The sequence below is a fragment of the Sparus aurata genome, chromosome 7 (genome assembly GCF_900880675.1).
Source record: "Sparus aurata chromosome 7, fSpaAur1.1, whole genome shotgun sequence".
Classification (NCBI taxonomy): Eukaryota; Metazoa; Chordata; class Actinopteri; order Spariformes; family Sparidae; genus Sparus; species Sparus aurata.
Window position 1 is genome coordinate 3,093,302 of NC_044193.1, and position 20,801 is coordinate 3,114,102.

Below are 20,801 nucleotides of genomic sequence, written 5' to 3' on the forward strand. Positions count from 1 at the left end.
GCAGCGTTACAAATTACCTGAAACATCCATCAGCAGCACAGAAATCTTCAGATCTATGAACATTTTGGTCCCAGTACTTTCTTTTCTCATCAGCGTAGGGTCGCAATTGCTCTTGTTTAATAACCTGCTGATTCATTTTTTGATTATTCTATTAATTTGGTCTATTATAGAAGGGAAAGAAAAGGAAAGGTAGAAAAGGATAGGGAATGCAAGGGAAGGGAAGGGAAGGGAAAGAAAGGTAGGAAAGGAAAGGGAGGGCAAGCAAAGGAAGGAAAAATTAAAGGAAGGAAAAAGGAAAGGAAAGGAAAGGAAATGAAAGGAGAGGAAATGAAGAGGAAGAGGAAGGAAAGGAAAGAAAAGGAAAAGACATAAAAGGAAAAGAAAGTGTAAAATATGAAAAAAAGCAAGAAAGTTATAGATAGGATAAGAAAGGACAGGAGAAAAAATGCATTGCAAGGGACAACAAGAAAGTAAAGGTGTAAGAAAAGAAAGGAAAGGAAAGGAAAAGAAAGGAAAGGAAAGGAAAGGACGAGGAAGGAAAGGGAAGGGAAGGGAAGGGAATGAAAGGTGGGAAAGGAAAAAGGAAAGGAAAGGAAGAAAAGGATAGGAAATGCAAGGGAAGGGAAGTGAAGTGAAGGGAAGGAAAAGTAGGAAAGAAAAGGGAGGGCAAGCAAAGGAAGGAAAAAGGAAAGGAAGGAAAAGGAAAGGAAAGGAAAGGAAAGGAAAGAAAGGAAAAGAAAGGAAAGGAAAGAAGAGAAGAGGCAATAAATGGTAATTAAAGGAAATGAAAAGGAAGAGGACTGATGACGTTTGCAGAGATGCGCTACTCAAAGACAACAGACAGCTGTGGTGAACAAGAAGAAGCATCGACCTGAAGACTCGACCTGCGAGCCTCCTGAGAGTCGTCGTGTCAGAACCATCGTCTCATCGTCATGTTCTGCTACATGTCGGGTTACCAGTTATCATCAGAGCTGATGCCTGCCACTAACCAGCACCAGATGCCCCTCCATCACACCTCTCTGGTTTCAGTCTGCAGCCTTTCTCTCTTTCATTTGTCATCCCTCATTCATTTCCTGAAGCTGGTTAGACGGCGATGACAAACTGCTCTCACGGGCACGGAGACGAGTTCAGCTGCACTGTTTTGTCTGTCGGACCTTGAAATTGATTCCCTGGTTGAACCGATGAAATAACACGATGACGCACATAATCACATTATAAGTGACCACGATCACCTCTGTGTGCTACACCTCCTCTGAGTGTGTGAGCGAGTGATGACAGCGAGTGTTTGACTGCAGCATATTTAAAGTACATACAAGTAAAAACATGCGATGGAAATATGTTTATTGATCCCACGATACCTAATAACAACTACTGAAGTCAAGGCTCATTATGGAGGAAGTGATTATATATGTGTTTCATTCTTTGTGGTTTTGAGTCCAATCAGGGATTTTTGTTTCACGTTGTCCCCGACTCACCGTCTCTCTCTGTTCTCACTTCCTGTCACGTCTTCACCATCAAATCTTGAATAAAAAGGTACAAAAATAAACAGACGAGAACCTTTTTTCAGCACCTCAGCTTTAACCTGGCGTCGGACACGTTACGTAAACAGTACATGACCTTTTCTACAGAAGAAACGTCCATTTGAGCCAAAGGGAGGAATCACTGGAACAAGACATGTTTCAGGGATTTGAGGAATTTGCTTTCAGGCATTTTTAGGGCTTTTAATTTGAAGGTTGACATCTATAGAGATAGACAGGAAGCGTGAGGAGACGAGAAGGAATCAAGAACATTGTGGTTATGTTTCCTTATCAGTATTATTGCTTATTAATGCTTAAAGACTGTTATTAAAAGTGTTTAATTTAGAGATTTAAGTCCAATTGGTGCATTTGTGTCCAGAAGAACTGAACTTTTTGGAATTACCTGAAACATCCATCAGCAGCACAAACATCTTCAGATCTATGAACATTTTGGTCCCAGTACTTTGTTTTCTCATCGGTGTAGGGTCGCAACTAACAGTCATTGTTCTTGTTTAGTAACCTGCTGATTCATTTTTTGATTATTCTACTCATTTGGTCTATTATAGAAGGGAAAAAAAAAGGAAAGGTAGAAAAGGATAGGATATGCAAGGGAAGGGAAAGAAAAGTAGGAAAGGAAAGGGAGGGCAAGCAAAGGAAGGAAAAATTAAAGGAAGGAAAAAGGAAAGGAATGGAAGTGTAAAATATGAAACAAAAGCGAGAAAGTTATAGATAGGATAAGAAAGGACAGGAGAAAAAATGCAATGAAAGGGACAACAAGAAAGTAAAGGTGTAAGAAAAGAAAGGAAGGGAAAGGAAAAGAAAGGAAAGGAAAGGAAGAGGAAGGAAAGGGAAGGGAAGGGAATGAGCGTCAGTTCTTTCGTCACTGAGAAAACTGAACTTACAATGTTTCTAAACATGTTTTTGCAGCCTTGACATTCCTCTAAAGATACTCGCTCATCTCCAGACATTTATAAAATGAATTAATTCTCGTGTTCTGGTGGGCTGATGGTGCACAGTAGAAGTACAACCTGTCGACTTGTGAAGTTGTGTCTCTCTGTTCATTCAGAGACGCTCCCTGCTCTTGTTAGCAGAAAATAACAGTCCAATTGCGTTGCAAAGATGGCTGCAGAGTGGCGAAAACGTGCCACATGGTCAACACACAGACACATCTTTTCCTTCGCGTTCGGACACGTTCAGCATTTAGCCGGTCTTTAAGAGAACACACACTCACTCACTCACACACTCTTTGATCATCCATCATTCGAGTTTGACCTGTGATCTCCGGACTTCCTGCTTCTGACAGACGGCTCTCACAGAGGTGATGACAACACACACACACACACACACACACACACATCCACACAAAGACCTGTACTACTCCATCACTGGGGAATGCCAGGGAGTGTGTGTTTCAGGGCTGATGAATGAGGGATGGAGGGATGTCATCTTTTCTCTGTTAACAGAAGAGACTCAAGTTCATCCATCCGTCTCCATCTGTCCGACCCATCATCCCCCTGCTTCTCCACCAGAGACACAACTGGTGGAACGTTGTCAGCGGTGTAACATTACAACACCATGCACATCATTTCTCGGAACAGAACTGTGTTTTTTGTTTCATGTTATTAAATCAGTAAAGCTGTATTTCATTCCTCCGCTCTGCTCACGTCAGCATGTTTATTACACCTTCTGGACAAAAAGAAAGTCTTCAGAAATATTTATATTGACCAGTAAAAAATACTCTTGTCTACTTCAAACACAAATAAAAGCCTCGGGGTGTGTAGAGGCATATACTGTGTGTATGTCTGAACGAGATTTAAAGGACAGGAAACTGAAAGCGAGGCCTCTACACGTCCCTCGGGGGCCACAGATATTGAAAGGAAAAATCCAGAAGCATTCCTCTGATTCCAGGGTTAAAGTTTGACCTGCTCGGGGAGCGAGCTGGAGTTCAGCGCCGGTTCCTTTGAACCGAAAAAGATGTTTTCTAACTGGAAACACACGACTGAACATGCAGAGACGTCAGCTGATCTGCTCTGAACTTCAGCTCCGATTCAGACCGCTGTGACTTTGGCCTTTTAGGATCGCCTGAAGGACGATCTGTTATCGTAAGACAAAAAGAAATGGAGGAAAAATGGGTCACAGGTCCGATAATCAGCACTGATATCCAGCATTATTCCAGTTAAAGCAATCAGTGTTTTTTTGTCAGGTTGCTAATTAAATAAGTCATTTTGAAAATGCTCAGATTCAGCTGAGTAGTAGCCCATCAACACTAAAACCTGGAGTTAACCAAGTTAACCTTATAAACCTCTGAGCTGAATTTACAAAAGCACCTCAATCTTAAGATCCACATCTATGAAGACAAGCAGTTAAACCACTGAAAACGCCTGAATAATGCAGCCAACATGAACCTAGATGGCCACAGTTCACCATGACGAGATAATCGAGTTTATTTCTGTCTGATTAACGTTGGTGGAACTTATTCTAGCCACCATATCACCTCCAAAACATTGTGGAGTGGAAGGAAAGAAAAACAGAAACATCCCCGTAAAGAACAAGAACTCAAAAACTTAATTTATTCTGAAAAAAATTAAACAATAGCACGACTTTGTGTCTCTCAGCTGTGTGTCTCCAGCTCTCTGTGGGAGTCAGTCTGTTGCCTGGTTGACACACACACACACACACACACACACACACACACACACACACACACACACACACACACACTCTCAACAAAAGGTTTTGCTGACCCTTCTTTTTTCTCACACTCACACAAACACACAGACACACACACACACACACCTCCACAGGATTTATGGATTAGCGGCGGCCTCCCAGGTCAGCCCGTCTGAATTGCCTGTCGATCCCATCAATCAGACTGCTGCTGCTGTTACCGTGGCGACGGGCAGCCAGCCAGCAACAGGTCAAACGAGCGGGAGAGAATCGCCATCAAGAGAATCAGAAAAAAATATGTCGGAAGAAAGGTGTAAAGAAGTGGAAGCAAATATAGAAAAAATAAAAAAAAAAGCTTTGAGAACGTGACGTCCATCAGTCACGTCTCAAATCCACTTTGTCCCCCACACGCAGTTAGTGAGGAGGATGACAGGAAGTGGAGATTATCAGAGGGTCTGTTATCAAACCTGAAGCTGTTTTCTGTTTACTGTGTGATATACATGTGACAAAGCAAACAGCTGCTCCTCAGTGTGTGTGTGTGTGTGTGTGTGTGTGTGTGTGTGTGTGTCGGGTCGAAACATTAGTCATGATGTAAAAGAAACGCTCAAGTGAAAATAAGAAATATTAACTCACACCGAAGAAATACCGTACACGCCCCATCATACAGTATATCTATATGTGTGTATATGTCAGAGGAATGCAGGTGTGTGTGTGTGTGTGTGTGTGTGTGTGTGTGTGTGTTTCTGGCCCCTGGCCGGTTTAATAATTGTACACATTCCTTGGTGGCACCACATTCCCAGTGCCTCAGGTAACCATGGAGATAAGACTGGAGAGACACAACAAAGGGACCGAGGGAAGGACGGAGGAGGGAGGGATGAAGAAGAGAGGAGTGAAGGAAGGGAAGGAGAGAGGGATGAAGGAAGGAGGGATGATGGATGGAGGGAGGAAAGAGGGAGATATGAAGGATGTAGGGATGAAGAAGAGAGGAGTGAAGGAAGGGAAGGACAGAGGGATGATGGATGGAGGGAGGAAGGAGGGAGATGTGAAGGATGTAGGGATGAAGAAAGGAGGGGTGAAGGGAGAGATGAACAAGAGAGGGATGATAGAGGGATGAAGAAGGGAGGGATGAAGTATGGAGGAGGGAGGGATGAAGGAGGAAGGGATGAAGAAGAGAGGAGTGAAGGAAGGGAAGGACAGAGGGATCAAGGAAGGAGGGATGATGGATGGAGGGAGGAAAGAGGGAGATATGAAGGATGTAGGGATGAAGAAAGGAGGGATGAAAGAGAGTGATGAACGATAAAGGAAGGGGCATGTAGGAGAGAGTGATAAAGGAGGGAGGGAGGAAGGAGAAAGGGATGAAGGAAGGAGGGATGATTTATGGAGGGAGGACGGAGGGAGATATGAAGGATGTAGAGATGAAGGAGGGAGGGATGAAGGGAGAGATGAACGAGAGAGGGATGACAGAGGGATGAAGAATGGAGGAGGGAGGGATCAAGTAAGGAGGGAGGTATGAAGCAGAGAGGGATGACGGAGGGAGCCATGACACTTTATCATGTCATTACCACGTCGATCATGTTAATAACTGCAGACGTTCAGCAGGAGTTCGTACAGATGTGATGGTTGAAAGAATTCCACATCTGGATCGCCGTCAAAATCTAACAAAGTGTCCTGAGGCTCGGAGGCAAACTGGCCTCTGAGGGACGGCTGCAATAACCCAAATAAATCAGAGAGTAATTCTAAATCTGAAACTACTATTATTACAGAAATCAATCTAACGAGTGTAAATAAATCACGAGTCTGCAGAGGATCAAACACCTGAAGGCTGGTTCTGATGACAGGAGGAACAGATGGAGGAGGAGGAGGAGAAGTCCAAGAGAAAAGAAAGAAAGAAAGCGTCTCTTTCCAGAGTTTTGTCTGTGCTGCAGAAATCAGGAAATCTAGTGGGTGAACTCCGACTTTAAAGTGATCAATTATGCATATCTTAATTCATTTCCTGTTTATTAATTCTCAAAATATTGTTCTGCAGCCCAAAAAGTGATTAAACCCAGAGGAATTCTTTATGTTCGAGCAGCTAAAACCAACAGAAATCTGCTCAATTAAACTTTAAGGTCAACTCATAATTACCAGATACACTGTAAGACAGTCAGCTGACTTACTAACTGGACTCTGAATGGACCGGGATCAGAACAGAACTGAGCTCCCTCTGGAGTGAAAAGGCGCTTTAATCACAGCTCACACACCAGCACCAACAGATGTTCTGGTGTGTGTGTGTATCTCTTTACATTAAGACCCGGCGGATGGGCAGATTATTCTGGCGTCTTGAGGTCGTCAAGAGTGTGTGTGTGTGTGTGTGTGTGTGTGTGTGTGTGTGTGTGTGTGCGTGTGTGTGTGTGTGTGTGAGAGATAAGAGACAGGACTGATGTTGTAAAGCAGAGCAGAGCTGCAGCTGCATCTGTCAGTATGGGAGAGATTTAAAGGATCATTCCGCAGTTATAACTGAATCCGCCTCCACTGGAAGATTATTTTAATAAAGCATGACATTATGCTGAACACACACCGCTCAGTGTACGTGGCACCAAGTATTGATTTACATGATTTACATCAAACATCTGGCGAACACTGCGAGGATTCTGATTGATTCTGATTCTTTGTCACTCTACATTTAGGTTTCTTGGGGGTTTTCAAGATGCTTTCCTGGGCTTTTGGGAGTTGATGATGAGGCATTTTCAGTTATTTATAACATTTTATGGTCTAGGAAACAAATCACTCGTGAAGTAGTCGACAGTCGCAGCCCAAATGCAAGATCAAAACATGATCAAAACATGATTCTTAACTCGACTTATTGACAGAGACTCAGAGAGATTGGCTGAGTCTCTCTGCTCGATCAAATCAGCTGTTCGTTCCCGGGTGAAAATGTTGATTTTTGTTGGGTCGGAGGCTGAAAGTTTGACTTTTTGAGGGGAAAACAGCAGATCAAATGTGATGATTGAGGACAAACGTTCTGCCTCTAGTAAACACAAACAAACTGACTGGAAAAGTCTTGCAAAAGAAAAACTTTCTTGGTGCATGTAGCTCAAACAAGACTTGACATAAAGGGTGTGAACAGACGGACGGTGTCTGGAGGCCACAGTCAGTTAGCAGAGCGCACATTTTGACAAACTGCACATTGTCAAAAAGCTTAAACTGTGAGCGCTCCAGACCTCATCCAGTCAGATCATTATACATCTTTAACAAGTCTGCTGAATGTAATTTGTCTGATTCTTCTTCACAAGAAAAAAAAAAACCTCAACGACACCGTCCCTGTGAGACGATAATCCTTCATGTTGTTTCCACTGACTGACTCTCATTATCTGTCAGTCGGTGTGTAATCTGTCTCACTCCGTCTCTGCAGACAGATCCAGTGGTGCCGGGCCGAGCAGCAGCTGCTCTGATCACACACACACACACACACACACACACACACACAGTTTGGAGTGTGTGTGTTGGGCTCGAACGGCTCCCAGAGAACGAAGGTCATTCCTGACATTCCAAGTCAATCTCAGCGTCTCTCTTGTACCTCTCTTTCCTTTTTCCTAATCCTCCCCCGACATGGACTCATCCACACCTCCCTTTCCATCTCTCTCTCTCTCTCTCTCTCTCCCTCTTTTCCTTCGCTCACTCCATCACACCCTCGGGATCTTGTTCAGCGCAGCCTCATCAGCATCAGAAATAAACGGTTTATTTTGGAATTGGAAGAGAGGTTTTAAGGTGTTAAAATTAATGACCGATGCTGTCGTCTTCCTCCTGAGGACGGTCTGAAGACACAACAGATGTCAGGAGCAGTTCTGGTTATGTCTCCCTCCGCTGATATGAAGACAAGACACAGGCCTGTAGCGACGGTCGGCTACACCGTCCCTTCATGTCGCTCTCTCCAGGGGTTCGGGAATGTCCGTCTACTCTTCCTCCAGTATTCCAGGACAGAATTCCTGCCCAGGATTCCTGAAGGGAAGACGCTCTCTCTCCCTACTCTCTCTCTCTCTCTCTGTCCTCTAAGGTTTCAGTGCGAACATTTTCTGACAGTTTAAGGTTTCACCGTTTAAAACGAGACGCCTCTTTAAACGTGTCTTGTTGAGTTATAGGGGTCTGAGCAGCGGCACGGCAGCTCGGACTTTTCCCACTATCAGGTGATTTAACCTCCGGCACAAACTGAGATGTTTACTAGCGCTGGATATTTAATCTGAGGCGGTTTGGACGGCGATAACGTGCAGCTAAGAGTGTCGCCTGACAGCGTGTGAAGGCAGAAGTGTTGAGACAGGGAATAAACTTATATCTTCTGCATTGTTAATTATTTCCCCCCATTAATCAATTCTTGCAAAGACAAAGAGTCCTGACAGAAGCGGTTTTTAGACAGAGCACCAAGTCGCCAATTTGCCCGTCCTTTTGGCGGCTCAGTCCGCGGTTTTAGACAGAGGCCGGCTTATTGGGGGTCTGTTTTGGTTTTGATTTTCCGCCTTGGAGGGTACACTTATTTCCGCCTCGCCTGCTATCTAAAAACGAGGCGGCAATGTGCCGGCCTCTGCGTGAGGTGGGTGGAGGTGTCAATGACCTGCTCTGTTGTGCGAGCCACAACCGGGGAGTTTTAAAACCAGGAAACAGCTGATCACAGCAGTCAGTCCATCACTTCATCCACGGACGTCAAGATGAGCAACTGGACAGCTACAGAGACCGAGGAGATGCTAGAGTCTCCTCGGTCTCTGTAGCTGTTTGGTTGTGTTAGCTTGTTGTTGTGTCGGCAAGCTAAGAACGGTCGCTACTTTCAAATTAAAAGCCCCCCGCTAAGAACCCAGTTCTAAACTCCAATGGGGTGCAATGTAAAGCTCTTATTTTGAAGACAAATTCGTTGTCACCGTTCACAGCCTAACTCGAGCTTCACGTCAGGTCACATGTTTACGCCTACCTCAGAGGCGGCTTTTGGAAAAGGAGGAATATTACGCCTCCGACACATTGCCGACCTTCCCTTGGAGCAAATGTGCTGCCTTTTCTATCTAAAAAGGGCTAGAGATAAACTGCACAGATTTAACCTTTTAGAGAGAGATAAGCCTGGTCTGAAGGGGGGGAGGGTGAGTCGGCCCCAGGTGAGGGGAGGTGATATCTAACATTTAGCTCGGGGCCTAACTGACCTCTAATCCTCCTGTAAGTTCCTCCAATTAACTTAAAACCATGAAAAGAAACATTAACTCACATTTCTGACTTTGAAACATGATCTTGTGAACTAATTATCAGCCATTGAGTCGACTTTATTACTGTTTTTTTTTGGTGTCGCCTGAAACTGCACATTATCTCGATGTCTGTAAATGAAAGGAGGAGAAAACACCGACCGACACTTTCAGACATCCTAATAACAGCCTGCAGTGTTCCCAACAACCACCTCGATGTGCCGACCACACACTTTCCTACAGGTGGCATTTTCCCGCTGCCTGGAGGCTTCAGATGCAGAGAGACACCTACACATCCAACCAGCCGGTCCGAACACGCTCAGCCGCTGATCTCAGAGCTTCTGAAACACTTCAGAAATGTAAAGATTACAGACTGTCTCTCTTCATCTTTCCATCTTCATGCTAGTGTGCAGAGGGAGAAGCCTCGCTGCACGTACCCATATATACCGTCTCTGACAAGTCAGGGCACGAGGAGAAGAGCTGGGTTAAGACTCGGTGAGGCGCTGAGTTCCAGAGACGGCAGGAAGTCGGAATTATTGACTTCCCGCCGGAAAAAAGCATGGAATGACACGATCCCACAATCCAGCAAGTTGATTTTAAACCTCCACGACAACTTATCTTCTAACTTGGACTTCAATAACTGCATAATTGTAACTTTTAAACCAGTTTTCCACCAATTGAACTGTGTCTTTGTCTCCTAATTATGAGAAAAGATCAACTTTATTCAATCAAAAGTCATAATTACAAGATATAAAAGTGTAATTACGTGAGAAAACATCAACAATTCTGTAAAGCAGTTCATAGCTGTTGCACCTTTGGGAGAAAAAGCACTCCTGCAGATGCTAATGCTCTTCACTAAAAGCTAATTAAGTTGCACTAGCATAACATTAGCTTTGCGTAGGGGCAGTGATGTGCACAAGGGGGGGGGCAGGGTCGCCCCCCCCCCTTGTGGCCCAATTGTTGAAAAAAGCGTGCCAAAGTGCCCTCTTGGTTGGCAAAACACACTAAACTGCCCCCTTGGCTGGTTAAAACATGATAAACTGCCCTCTTGGGTGGCAAAAATGCGCACTAAGGTGCCCTCTTGGGAGCCCAAATGTGTGCTGAAGTGCCCTCTTGGGAGCCAAAATGTGCGCTAAAGTGCCCTTTTGGGAGCCAAAACGCGTGTTACAGTGCCCTCTTGGTTGGCAAAACCAACTAAACTGCCCCCTTGGCTGGTTAAAACATGATAAACTGCCCCCTTGGGTGGGAAAAATGCACACTAAAGTGCCCTCTTGGGAGCCAAAACGTGCTCTAAAGTGCCCTCTTGGGAGCCAAAAAAGCATGCCAAAGTGCCCTCTTGGTTGGCAAAACACACTAAACTGCCCCCTTGGCTAGTTAAAACATGATAAACTGCCCTCCTGGGAGCCAAAACACGCACTAAAGTGCCCTTCTTTTCGCCCCTTCAAAAAGTCTGCACACGCCACTGCGTAGAGGACAGAATTATAAAAAGATGAAGAAATATCCTGTGAGCATCCATGTTTCTGCCCTAATGTCCTGGGAATGTTTAAGACTTCCCGGCTTTGCACTGAAGAGGAGAAAAGGTGTCAGAGAGGAGACGAAGAGGGGAAGACAACGAGAGGAGTGGTCCAGATAGTGAGGGAAGAAAAAGCAGACGTGAAGCCGAGGAGGAGACGGTGGAGGAGACAGATAAGAGATAAGAGAGACGACTCCCGCCGTGGAAAGACCGAGCGAGGCGTCTTCTCAGAGAAAACTTATCGAGGCGGGAGGGAGGGGAGGAAGAGAGCGAGCCTGAGAGGGATCACTCCTTCATGGCTCCTGTTGTTTAAGTGGATATTGAATATTTTGCATGTTTATTAGAAGTTCAGTAGATTTTCTTGCGGTGAGATCACAGATTATAGCACCTGGGCTTTAAAACAAGATTCAGTCGAAGGACCCATTTCCAATCTTTATCACCGTCCCATGATTTAAATTCGGTGACTAACAACCATAAAATCACTGTTGTTTAATTTGTTGATTGTTTTCACCATTAATCGATTAGTTTCGTTGGTCTATCAAATGTCAGAAACTGCTGGAAATAAAGCAAAAACAACATAAATGATGTCCTCAAATGTCTTGTATCATTTCTAAGATATTCCGTTTTTTATTGTCATAGAGGCGTCAAAGAAACCAGGAAATATTTACATTTACGAAGCTGGAATCAGAGAAATGTGCGTGTTTTTGTCTTTAAAAAATGACTCAAACAGACGAATGTTGCAGCTCTACATCCTTGAGAAATTAAATGCATATCAACCTTATATTTCAAGATCAGACGACGCAGTTTGACGAGACAACTGTGGACGAAAAACCTGAATTATAAAACATCTGAGATAAACTGTTTTAACATCTAGAGACGAGTTACGAGCGCTTACAGGAACAACGCTGAATAAACCTAAATTAGCTGCCTCAAATGTGGCAGACACAGCCTGAGCAGATAAAAAAGAGAAGGAGAGAAAGGTGATGAAGGAGAGATTAGTCGCAGAGTAAAGAGGAGGGGTGGGAGGTGAAACAGATAGAAGAGGCCCGGAGGAACAGTTTATCCTCCTGGTGCTTCTGCGGATTGATGCCTTGTTCCACAACTCTGTCTGACAGTTCAACATCCCCCCAGGATGTGGAAACTCCTGCACAGAGTGTGTGTGTGTGTGTGTGTGTGTGTTTTTCTATCTTTGTGTGTTTCAGACCTTGAGAGTGAAGACATTTTTGAAAAGTGAGGACATTTTGTCCGGTCCTCGCCTCAGAGTCAAATTCCTCGTGTGCCCAAACATACGAGCTAAAAGCTGATCCTGATTCTTCAAAGAGATGTTTGACGGTTCGTCCAGGGTTTATTCTTTATAACTGTTAAGAATAGCAACATCTGAAGACAGCGATGTCGTTTAAACGAGGGGATTATGGTGCAGGTTTTCAGACCGTCACTCCTGATGACCTTCGTACTATAGTCGTGTTTCACAAAGTTACAAATAAATCCTCGCCTCCCTAATCTGACGTCTGGTGAAGCACGCTGGCAACTTTTGCTTTAGGTTCAACGCACGGTGTGTGATTTCTGCCGCTCTCCATCAAAACAGAACAATATATGTAAGTAGTGATGCATCATGGGAGCTGCTGATGAGTGTTTACAAGACGAGGTAACGAGATAGAGTTTTATTCAGGTTGTGTTTAGTGACGTTAGCCGACATCCTCTCCCTGACGGATCAGCTGATGTTTGAGCAGAAGTCGTTAAAAGAAACGTGTCGTTAGCTCAAATACGTGTGTTTGTAATAACGAGTACTTTGCTGGTTCAGGACTGAAGGATTGTGGGTCTAAAGGAGGCTGAGAAACAGGATTTAGACATTCCAGGACGAATTACCCCTCATCATGTCCTCGACCATCATCATCCTCTCTCTCTCTGACGAGGCTTCACCTCCCTAATCATAAGAACTGTCCACTAACATTTGCAGACTTTTATTCAGACTTCAACTCTTTTTACTTCTTCACAAAACAGTTTTGGAAAACAGCAGCTGACCTGTTGAACCGGCGAATCACTCAACACTCGGTGAAAGCTCGATGAGCTGTGTTTGAGATGTCTCGCGACGATGCAGCACCTCCGGAAAAAAACGTTGGAGAGATTCATCATTAAAAGTGCAGAAGCAACACGTTAATGAAAAGTGACACGCTTGCTTCCGATTTGAGCGTTTGGGATTTTTAAGAATCTGTCAGAGTGATAAGATAACACTGCAGCTCACCGACTCCCTCACAGATGAAACTCAGCTGACATGATGCAGCCTGACAGACTGAAGACCATTCAGAACTTTAATATCACCTGGGAAAATGTAAGAAGGGGAGAGAGGAATCAGCACATTGATAAAACAGCCCAGAGAGGGAGGACAGGAGGAGACGGAGGGGAGGTTTCCTCTCCTGTGACCTCGACTCTCTCCACGTTCCCAAAGCGCTTCTCCTCCTTTCATGTCTTCCCTCGCTCTCTTATTATAACAGACAGCTGAGGCAAATCCCATAATTAGTGAGGAGCAGGAGGACAGAGGAGGAGGAGAGATAAGGGAGATAGGACGCTCAGCTTGTCCTAATGAGGAGAGCGATGGAGGAGGAGAGAGGGGGAGTGTCAGGAGGTTTAGGACTCACGCTGCCCTCTTCCTCAGAGAGGTCAGAGGTCAGGGAGCTGATGGGGGTCAGTGTCTGGTTCAAGGTCAACACAGATCCTGAGACCTCTGGATGAACAGACCTGCTTCCACATGTTGACATGTCCCTGCAGCAGACACACAGGTGTAGCTGCTTACATTAATTGCTCTGGAAGTGGATAAACTAAATGGAATGCAGCCATTGTTGCTGCTATTGATTGCACCTGCGCTTTCCCTCCTGTGACTGTTGCAAAGTCACCACCCTCCTCTTCCTTTATGTCAAGAAACAAACAACAACAAGGTTTTAAAGGTTGACTTACCAAGAAGATTAGACGGCTAAATTTAAGTTGTATGAGCTTAAAAGTTTAAATTATTAGTCTACCTTACCTCCATGTTTGTCTGTATGTTTCCATGCACACTTATGTCGAGCTGTCGACTGTGAAGCAGAGACTGTGGTGCCGAAGCCAGTTCAGGTCTGTAAATCGACTTCCTACCACACTATCTGGGTGCGACTTTGAGAAATTAGTTTTAGCACGATTTCAGCCGGACCAACATGTTTACATGGTTGGATTTTTTCCAACTTCGGCAGCAGAATCCTGCTTGTTTTCACGGATAATTGCACCAGAAATTAGTTATAGAAAATGTGTTTATGTTTGCTAACAGTAGAATTATCTCATCTTCACTTTAATGTTTTGTTATGTAAAATAAAAAAGACTCTAGTGGACGACACAGCGATGCAGCTACACAGACATCAGTAAGACATCTTCCTCCGTGCACACGGTGTCCATCACACAGACGGGCTGCCAGACAGAAATGTTCTGTACCATGTCAGATATTCCCAGTATGTGTCACACTGTAAGGCTGCATGTTAATGGTGACTGGGAGTGCTGAGGCTCCCCAGCTGTCGGCTGCAGCTGAACCCGTCCCAGTTGCTCCGGCTCTTAATAAACACTCAGTGCAAAACGTCCGTCTGCGTCCCGTCTGCTTTGATGGTGCGACGATCCTGCTGCTGTTCACAAGGTCGCCAGTTCAGTCCTCGCCAGCAGCTGATGGAGAATCATTAACGTGTCCAAAACCCAAAGACTGATTGATACGTGACGAGGGGCAAGTGTAGAGCTCAGAGAAACACACACACACACACACACACACACACACACACACACACACTCCCTCTCTTTCAGCAGGTCGCCACAGTTTCTCTCAGTGTGTGATGAGGTTTTAAATGTGCGCTTTGCCTCGCGGAGCGCGTCGCTCAGTCACAGTCTCTGAACTCTGACTAAGCTTCATTAACAGACTGTTAACTGCTGGCTGAGCTGGACACACACACACATTTCTGTAAACACACACTTTTTCTCTGTTTCTTTTGAGGAGAACGTAGTTTATTATCTGAAGGATCAACGGGAGATTTACAGTCACGCTTCTGATCTCAGCGGCTCGGTTCTACATCTTCTGCCGGACGGCCTTAAAATCACTGCACCTCGTTTCACAATCAGACTCAACTACCAGTTCAGATCACACACACCTTACCCTCCACTGACTGTGAGTCAGACAGGTCAACCCCCACAACACACACACACACACACACACACACACACACACACACACACAACGTTAGCACGCACCTCCCTTCCACTCCCATTCACCGTTTTATGACTTAACTATGGGAAAACACTCCCTTCTGTTTGCTGTCCTCCCCTCCTGCTCTCCCAATCGACTCTTCTTCGTCCATCCCCCCCACCTCCTCCTCCTCCTCCTCCTCCTCCTCCACTCCTCTGTTTGCACGAGGAGGAAGACATTCCTGCAGCTACACGACTGTAAGACCTGAATCAGAGCGATACAAAGCCACAGCGATGGCGCCGCCACACAAAAACATGGCAGGATAATCCGAGAATAAAGGCCGACTGGGAGGCAAAACTGAAGAAGATCTAAGATACCCTGGAGCTGACTTGTTGATCACAACTCCAACGTCAAGATAAAGAAGAAACATATTCGTGTTTGTCATGTAGCGCTCCGTCAAACGTACATTTTAAACATGTATTGTGTTTTTTTATCATGATAACGCACGTTAATTAACACCAACATGATGTAAATGTGCCAGATTTAGTTTAAAGACACTTTTGTAAAGCTGCTAAACATTTAGTGGTTTGTCTTTGGTCATCTGAGAAGCTGCAGAAGCCATCAGATGACACAAAATTAATATCTATGTTCACGTCTTTATCCCAGTGTGAACAAACTTCATCCTACTGAATATACAAGTCTAAATTTCCTCGTAAAAATATCTAATTACGCTTCCTTTTGTTATTTTTAAGTGACATTTTTTCCAGTTTATAGGATGCAGTTTCAAAACAAGAGTCCTTCCTCATCAAGAAAGGGAAACAAGGCCGTCTAACAGTAAGACGATCTGTACGATCTGTTAAAAATAGAGACAACTAGATGAAAGTCATCTCCAAAAACACTTAACACTTAACCAGCACGTTAGCCTGTTCGGGTCAATAAAACTCCTATAAAACAAAAAGAGTCACAGGTTTCTGAGCAGACACTGAAACTTGTTTCTCTGGATTAAATCGAATCTCTGAAAACGCAGGATTTAGATACGAACACCTGCACAGAAGAAGAATGTGAAGTCCTGAACGCCACTAAACTTCCATGTGTGTTCACCAGTAAAAACATTTAAAGCGAGTTGAACTTTAAACTCAGCGACCAACACTTCCTCTGCGTCTCCTTTCTTTCCCCTCCTGCGCCGTCGTTTCAGTCACCAAGTCAAGAAAAGAGGAGAAACTCAAACAGTCTGCTGGAGTCGACCCGGTTTAAACCAATATTTACTGTCACATTAACGAGAGCAGCCGTCTCTCTTTGTCCTGCTGCTCGCACTCTGTCGCCTTTTTGTCCCGTTTTCTTCACATTTTATCGCGTGTGTGTGCCCGTCTTTCTTTTTCCAGTCGTGCAAAACGCTGATAAGAGAAATGAGGATAAGATTTCTGATCAGCTGCTGATAGTTTTCATGCCAGACTACATTCGAGCTACTTTTAAAGAAGGAATGGGAAAGAGTAACACAAGGGGAACCACGTCTTTAACAAAGTGACGGAAAGAGAAATCCTAATTTGAAAATGCTTGTTTTCCTCTGCAGGTATGTTTGGAAGAATCATCTTTTACTCGAGTCGACTCAGCAGCTTTTGTTTCTCACAGATTTGTCTCATTATGAAAGTGGATCGTGAACTGGTAGGTCCGAATTTCTGAGTTCCAAATCGGCAATTATCGCCTCCGAGAGTTAGGCGCACCTCTAAATCTACGATTGCTGCTCGGAGCATCAGCAGCGTTGAAAAGCTGTAGAATACACAGTTTAATCAGCACTCCTGTCTCATTAAAGGGATATTCCGATGTAAATTTTATCCATGGTCTAAATCACCGTGAAACTGTGTTAGACTCCCTCTCGAGAGATCAAGTTAGCAGAACGCTAATTTGCGGAGTTTTATCAACCTCAGAAACGACCGCACGACAACAATACACTGCAGTAAATGGATCCAAATATAAACCGCCACCAAAAAGCCACAAATAATGCTCAGAACAGCACCAAACTTCAGCAGCAGTACAAATAGGGTCTCAGCACATAGTCCGGGGCATCTAACCTCCGCTAGCTTAGCTGGATTTCTACTGAAAAGCTGACTAAATTTACCACTCTTCTGCAGCAGCTTCCTATTGACGGGAAGTCCCGACGAGTCGATTACCTGAGTGCAGTAGAGTTCCGCAGGCTCATGGATGAAAATGTATGATTATGACTCCATGGAAAAGCAATCCAAGTTCATATGTGTCTTACCTGCCAGTTTATAACAGTTATTATCGAGAGCGGACAGGGAAAAGAACGGAATTGAGCATTTCTAACCGCACTCGGTAATCGTCGCGTTGGGACTTCCCCGACCCGGAAGCTGATGGAGGAGAGTTGAACTCTGTTTTTAGCTTCACAATAGAAATCCAGCTAAGCTAGCGGAGGTTAGATGCCCCGGACTATGTGCTGAGACCCTATTTGTACTGTTGCTGAAGTTTGGTGCTGTTCTGAGCATTATTTGTGGCTTTTTGGTGGCGGTTTATATTTGGATCCATTTACTGCAGTGTATTGTTGTCGTGCGGTCGTTTCTGAGGTTGATAAAACTCCGTAAATTAGCGGTCTGCTAACTTGATCTCTCGAGAGGGAGTCTAACACAGTTTCAATCATAAAACTTGTATAAAAGACACAAAAATGTAACCTGATGATGGTGCCAAATCCTCCAAAGAGGACCAAAGTCAGAACTTTTCTATCTCTTGGTGTACGTGAACCCTCGAACCCAAGTTTCATGCCAATCCATCCAGCTGTTGTTCGAGACATCTGACTCAAGACCACGAATATAAGAACAGCCGGTTCATCCTAACAGGAACCGTGGGTTTTTAATTTTATGTAAAGCTGCTAAGATATTTCAGTCTGGATTTTAAATATAGTCCTTCAGCTAATGAGGCTGAAAGGACAAAACAGGATGGAAGTTAACCGACTGACTCGAAAGGGTCGAGAGCTCAACAACACTGCAGGACGAGTGTCCAGCTTCTGTTTCTCCTCGAGCTGGTGAGACATCAAATCCAAATCAGACGAGGCCTAAATGTGAAAGTGTAAAAGTGAGTCGATGGAAGTTAAACCGTAAACACAGTACCACAGTTAAATCCGTCCCCATCTGACTCCGGTTCTGTTATCAAACTAAATGAGCTCATTGTGTGATAGAGGGCAGACATTAGCATCACGTCTATTCTTAGTCTCTCTTGGCAGCACAGGATGAAAACTGCTCAAAGTCACTGGTGTCCTTCAGGGAGGACGAGGCTGGCACAGAAAGTGTTTTTCTGTCTGGGTTTTGTCTGTGGAGGAAGCTGCACACACTCCTCACACACACTGCAGCTGGACATCTACAACATGACTAATGTGGGATTAAGAGGGTTGATACACAAATCTGATAATGTGATATTTACATGTTCAACTTTCTGAATAGTCAGAAATCTTTGGGGTAAAAACCTTTCCACTGGTTCGATGAGAATATTGACATGAGTTTGAAATGTTCGGTTTAGCCTAGCTAAGCACAAAGACTAGCAGCTAAGCTAACATGGCTCCATCAACAGTTCTAAAGATGTCTTATTAACACATTATATATTCAAAAATACTTTTTTTATTTAAATCTGACACTTTCTCCTAAACAACAGCACTTGACATCACATCTCAGAAGTTGCCTATTTCACTTGCTTTGAATAAAACCCAGGCAATTCATAGGTGTGCTGGTCACTAGCTTGCTAGCTAATAAGATATCACAGGAACAAAAAATTAGTCTTCATGCTAAGCTAGGCTAAACACGTCCTGGATGTCTTTAGTTTAAAGAACCTTTTGTTTTCCGACACTAATAATATTTGTTTCTAAAAGTGTTTATGATTTCTAAATGTTTGTATCTGATTTTGGGAACTGTTACTCCTCGTTTTTACACAGTTTTGTATCTGTAATTACCGACACCTGGTGTTCAGTGAGAGGAAGTGCATTTCTTTGTGGATGGATAGAAGTGATGCCACAAATATGGGATGGAGCGACATCGAGACAAAACAGGATCGATTACGCACGGCGACATGTGAGTGAGTAGGTTTAACCTGCCAGGTGTGAAGCCAGTTTTGTAAATTATTTATTAAAAGACGCTTAAAACAGTATGCATGAACTCTTAGCTACACAGCTAGCATGATATCAGTGTTAGCTAATCATGGCATTGGATAAAATGTATAAAATTGTGTATTCATCAATCTGTTTGCTAATTTGTTTTTATGCTAACATGGTGCAAACACTTTCTCCAAAATGTTTCAACATGCTCCATAATCCAAAATAAATTAATCAATAAACAGAGCCATTTGCAAAGGAGGCGTTAGGGGATGAAGTCTTTCACAGGGCGAAATGTTTCATTAGCCCCTTTAAGATAGAAAAGCTCGAACATTTCCAGCAAGGTAAAGGCTGCAATGTGCCACCTTGTCTTTCTAAAAGGGGAATTTGTCTTCAAAATAAGAGCTTTACATTGCACCCCACTGGAGTTTAGAACTGGGTTCATAGCGGGGGGCTTTTAATTTGAAAGTAGCGACCGTTCCTAGCTTGCCGCTACAACAACAAGCGGACAACGAAGACAGCTACAGAGACCGAGGAGACGCTAGCATCTCCTGGATCTCAGCGGCTGTCCAGTTGCTCATCTTAATGTCCGCGGATGAAGTGATGGACTGACGGCTGTGATCAGCTGTTTCCTGGTTTTAAAACTCCCCGGCTGTGGGTCGAACAACAGTGCACGTCATCGACACCTCCGCCCGTCTCACGCAAATTACAGCTCGGATTTACAGCAATGGAGGAGGAAAGAAGTGTACCCTCCGAGGCGGCAAATTGGTGTACCAAAACAGACCCCCAATTCACCGCCTTCTGTCTAAATCCGCAGACCTAGCCGCAAAAACGACGGCCACATTGGCGGCTTGCTGCCCAGAATAAAAACGGCTACTAACTCCACGACAACAAATCCAAACTTCTCCGTCTAACTCAAACTTCACCCACAGGAAAAGTAGGTTAAAGTTGTGTTTGTGTGAGGTTTATCGGTCTGATAGCGTGTTGCTCTCTGAGAATGTGTCAGCAGCAGCTCACACAGACCTTCACGAAGCCAAACATCCTTTGAATACCAAACACGAACGACTGACGAGTCAATTCCTGCGATGCCTGAATTTGTGTGTTTTGCCCGACGAGCTCATGAGTCCTTAAAAGGAGAGGAGGACGTTTCTCTCAGTGAAATGCAGAATGAGGAACTGAATAAAGTCTCATCAAAGGAAGCTCTGGTTTATATCCGTGCATGCTGTTTGTTTTTCCGGCTCTTCGAGTGACTGATTAACCAACCTCACCCCACATTTTAATTAATTTCCCATTGACTCCCGTTTCCTCCGTCTCCCTGTGAAGGATCTGAGACACTTCATCGCCCATTCACAACCAAGTGTTTCCTCCGTGTTTGTCCTCCGCAGTGTTTATGAATGGACCAAACACTCTCGCTGACACAATGGTGTGATAAAGGGCCCATTGAGAAGTATTCTGAATGCTAAGTCACTGGGAGGGCTCAGGACCACTGCTGCATCAAAAGGAGGCTGTGAGGGGCGAGCAAACATCGCAAGACAATGGGACCGAGCTGGAATGACGATCGGGGTCGCTCTGTCCTGCAGGAGAGAGCCAACATGTCTGAAGCAGATGGAAGAGTAAATGTTCCCTCCAT

At 44.3% G+C, this 20,801-nt stretch overlaps 1 protein-coding gene across 3 annotated transcripts in view; it reads right to left on the reverse strand.

Annotated features, from left to right (window-relative positions):
• lama5 (laminin, alpha 5) overlaps nt 1-20,801 on the reverse strand; it is a 102,800-nt gene that overhangs the window by 53,818 nt on the left and 28,181 nt on the right. The window lies entirely within an intron of this gene.